Source organism: Natator depressus, chromosome 11 (assembly GCF_965152275.1).
Source record: "Natator depressus isolate rNatDep1 chromosome 11, rNatDep2.hap1, whole genome shotgun sequence".
NCBI classification, from domain to species: domain Eukaryota; kingdom Metazoa; phylum Chordata; order Testudines; family Cheloniidae; genus Natator; species Natator depressus.
The window spans coordinates 76754031-76758927 of NC_134244.1; positions in this window are offsets into that span (position 1 = coordinate 76754031).

Below are 4897 nucleotides of genomic sequence, written 5' to 3' on the forward strand. Positions count from 1 at the left end.
TAGGTCAAATATTGTAAATAAAAATATAAAATAACTTACAGACCAGGAGTCTTCCTAATGGCACAGGTGTGCCTGCTTCTCCTTGCACTTTTTTTCCAGCTGGGGACATATGTTAGCAAGACTCAACCTGATCTCATCTTCAATTTTCAGCCTTTCAGCCAGCTTACAGTGCAGGGAGGGAGTAGCTAGGGGCTGTGTGCAGCCAGGGGGTAGGTCATGGTGTGAGGGGGGTAGCTAGGGGATGAGTACAGGCCAGGGGTAGCTCAGGGTGCAGGGAGGGAGTAGCTAGGGGATGAGTACAGGCCAGGGGTAGCTCAGGGTGCAGGGAGGGAGTAGCTAGGGGATGAGTGCAGGCCGGGAGCAGCTCAGGGTGCAGGCAGGGGATAGCTAGGAGCTGTTCTGTGGCCCACAGCGTGGAAACCCCTATGCTGGAGGCAGAGCTTATCTGCCCCAGTGAGAGCAGCGGGAGGGGCTGGGTGCTCTGAGTACAATCCTGCTGAGACCGTAGCGATGTACCCAAGGCGCCCGCCCTTCCCCCTGTTCGCACGGCTGTGGTGCCCTAGCTTGGGTATGTCTCCTCCAGCTCGTGGCCTCGCTGTCCCCTGCAGAGTTGCCCCTCCCCAGCTCAGCGTATCAGATGGGATACTTAGCAAAGGGGGCTTCCCTCTCCCTCCCTGGGGTGCTCTCGATTTCCGCCTCGTTGCCTGTGGCAGTGTTGCTTGGTGCTGGGAGCTGCCTCCCCGGCTGTGCTGCAGGGCCTGTTCCCGAGCTCTGTATAACTAGCCTGGCACGGCCTTGTGCACACGCACTGCCGTGGGGCATGGGTGGAGCTGGTCTCCCCGTGAAAAGGCAGGTACCTCAGTCACACTGGTGCTCTGCAAGCCCCCTCTCCCCCACCTAAGGCCAAGTACTATCCTACAGATAGCTCTGTTCTTCAGTCGCTCTCCAAACGCTTTACACAGGAGGGCAGTGTCACTATCCGTGCTGTACAGCTGGGGAAACTGAGGCCACATGACTTGTCCTAGGTCACCCCGTGGGCCAGCTGGGACCAGAACCCAGGTTGCCAGAGTCCCTGGCCAGTACACTGTCCACTAGGCCACGCTGTAGGTCAGGCTGTCTCCCACCTAACTATCCCTCAAGGGAGCGGGGTGGTGGCTAATGGTGCGTCGTGCCGGGGGGCAGCATTGCTCGCTCTGTCCTTGAGACAGATGGAGGAGAAGCTCCTGCAGGCACAGGCTGCCAGGGCTTCGGCTGAGCACGGAGGTATTTTTATCATAGTTTTTACCTTGAGGCAGCAGCGGTGTGTGAAATCTCGTTCAGCTGCCTGACAAATGTACTCATTGCTCGGCTGTGCTGCCGGCCTGCGCTGGGGAGCGCTGGCCCTGGGAGAGTTCCTGTCCCATGGAGTATCTGGTACGAGGTGTGGGATCGCGCCGTGAGCCAGTCCTGTGCTCCCGCGCTCGGCGGGGTCGGGCAGCATGAATGATCTCGTTCCATTGCTGCTCGATATCCCTTGAATACTCCCTAACCGTCAGGGTGGTTAAGCACTGGAATAAATTGCCCAGGGAGGTGGTAGAACCTCCATCATTGGAAATTGATAAGAGCAGGTTAGACAAACACCTGGCAGGGATGGTCTATTATTAATAGAGTCCTGCCATGAGTGCAGGGGACTGGACTGGACCTCCAGTGCGTCTATGACTGTGGGGAGTGTGCTCTGGGGCAGGCGGGGACACAGGGACGTCCCCTCCCCACTCTGCTAGCTGAACAGTGTTTGGGCACTGACCACGCTGCCAACCCTGAAACATCTAAAATCATGAGTCGTCCCCCTGCCCCCTGAAACCTCCCATGAGATTGGCCCCCCCAAATCATAAGGCTTGTTAGAAAAGCTGACCCCATATTTATAGTCCGTCTCCTGACATGTCAGGCGCCCCGGGGCTGCCCCGGTGTCCGAGCGAGACGGTTCAGTGAGCACCGTGCTGTGGCCCCCGCTGCAGGACCCTCGCTCGCGGCCTGGGGCCTGCACTAGGCGCTGTACAGACACAAGGCAAGCAGCAGTCCCCACTGTGCAGAGCGGAGACTCCAGAGCAGAGCGAAGGGGTGAGTTCGTCAGGTGGGAGCTGGCCGTGGCACTCCCCAGGCTTGTCTCCTGGAGGGGCTCCCAGACTGCCATGAGACAGGCGCCTCCGGCCCAGCGGGGGTGTAACAGCTGGGCAGCTGGCTGCGCTGTCTCCCCCCTGCAGCAGGAGGAGGAGCCCACAGCAGGGGGCGGCTGGGTGGAGAATTCGGAAGCAAACCCCCGCCTGAAGAGTCAGGTGAGGCTGTGCAGGGCGAGCTACCCCCTGACGTGTATTTAGTCCTGGGGCCGCCCTAGGAGGGCAGCAACCCAGGCTTGGTGGTCACTGGCCAGGGCCCTCTGTGTGTCTGCTGCTGGTCCCCAGGGCCAGGAGGGGGAGAGAGCCTGCTCCTCCATTTCTCATTCAGTTAACAGCCCTGGCAATGCCCTGGGTGCAAATAAACCCTAAATGCACCCCCCAGCCCTGGGAATAGGGGCCCTTCCAAAAGCCCCCCTGGAGAGGTGGGGAGGGGCTTGGGTCTAATCAGCAGGTCGTGGCCCTGCCAGAGCCTCCATGAGCAAAAGTGGCCGACGCGCAGGGAGCCGTGGCCTGGGTTCCCCCTGGAACGGCACGGTTACCACGGCCGTTTCAATCAGCCCTGGCGAGAGGGCTGCCTGGATTCCCCCAGCCGGCTCCAGCCAGAGCGGCTCCGGCGTGGAGCAGCGTCGCCTGCTGGAGGAGGTGCAGATGTCCCCGGCACGGCTCGCGCAGGGGGTTTGGAAGATGCTGTGTGCCACCACCAGGCAGATTCCTACCAATGCTGTAGCCCCCATCCATTCCCATTCACCTCCCGCTGCCCGTCCCTTAGCCCAGGGCGACCTGAAGGGCCAGCAGAGGGCTGAGACATAAGGCCCAGATCCTTGGCTGGTGCAAACCAGCCTGCCCCCATTAAAGGCGTGGAGTGAAACTGGCTTCTGCCAGCTGTGGGAGGATCTGGCCTGTCGCCATGTTGTTAGTCAAGGGTGAGGGTAGCGCCCACCACACGTGAAAGCATCGAGCATCGCCATGCGGTACTGGAGCGTCCACATGCAAGCGCCAGTGTGTCCTGGCTCTGCTCAGCCTGCCCGCGGTAGGAGATGCTGTAACAGACGCCGGGCAAGGAAAGGAAATGCCCTGTACCCCGAACCTGTCTGATGGAAACAGCCAGCCAGTCTGACGGGTACCAGAGCAAAGTTGGGCCTGTCGGGCCTGGGTCTTCATGCACTAACATTGTTTATACACCAAAAACACAGCGAGATGCAAACATGAAGGTTTACGTGGAGCAAGAGGAAAACGAGAGCAGTTACAGAGAGAGAGGGATATGTGCACACAAAGGGAGACAGAGAGGGGTACACAAAGTGAGAGGGACACCCAAACCCAGGGTCACAGGGAGCGAGAGGGACACACACACACACAGAGTTACAGGGAGAGAGAGGGACACACAAACCAGAGGGCTCCAGGGAGACAGATGGACACGCACGCCCACGGCCACAGGGAGCAAGAAGGACACGTACACAAAAGGTTACAATTACAGGGAGAGAGGGAGACACACACACAGGGTCAGAGAGAGAGGGACACGCACGGAAAGCGTCACAGAGAGGGACACGCACACACAGTGTCACTGGAAGAGAGAGAGACATGCACAGAAAAGGTCACAGGGAGAGAGATGGACACACACGGGTCACAGGGAGCGAGAGGGACACACATAGAAAAGGTCTCAGGGAGAGAGACACATACGCACATACACAGGGTCACAGGGAGAGAGGGACACACACAGGGTCACGGAGCGAGAGGGACACACAGAACAGGTCTCAGGGCGAGAGGGACACACACAGGGTCACAGAGAGAGACACAGACGCGTACACACAGGCTCACAGAGAGGAAGATGTACACGTACACACCCAGGGTTACAGGGAGAGAGAGGGACACACACGCAAAGCGTCACAGGGTTGCCTTTGGCTTTAGAGCTGTGATCTTTTCCCTCTAGGTTGGGAAGCTCATTTCATTGTTTCCTGGGGGGCCAGAAACCGGCTCAAAGGGCTAGTATGTGTTATGGCTTGTTGCATTGCCAGGCAGTGGCCATCGGATCCTGCATGTGTAACTCTGTTAATTTGAGCAGCCTGAGGCCGTGGCGGACTCAGAGTTAGTGGGGCCCTGTGCGCAACTTCACTTCCGGGGCCCCACCTCGGGACCCAGCCAAGAAAGAGGACATTCTCTCTTATCTCCCCCCCATTTTCCATTCTTTTCTTCTTCATCCTCCTCCTATATTATAAATAATAGGAAGTAAATGACAATAAAGTGAGGTACCTTGATTGGGGCAGGGGGTTGGGGGGCGGGAGGGGGGGCGGGGTGCAGGCTTTGGGCTGGGGCAGGGAGTTAGGGAGCAGGAGGGGTGCGGGGGTCGGGCTCTGGGAAGAAGTTTGGGTGCAGGATGCAGGCTCTGGGCTGGGGCAGGGGGTTGGGGTGTGGGAGGGGCCAGGGGGGTGGCACTTACCTTGGGCGGTGTGGGTCCCAAAGTGACCGGCGCACCCCTCAGAGGGAGGGGAGACAGCACGGGCAAGGGGTGGCCTGAGCCCACCTGTGCTGCTGGTTGCCCGTCTCTGCGCCCCTTGGGGAGAGGGGGGGGCAGCGGGTCTCCGTGCACTGCCCGGGGTGGAGGCAGTGTGCGGAGCCACCTGCCCCCTGCCAGCAGCCGGCCACTTCTGGCAGCAGCATGGGGCCACCGGCCAAGGCATGCAGGCAGCCTGCCTGAGCCCTGGTGCGCCACCGGCTGGGACTTGGGGGCAGGTTGTCAGATGAGATTT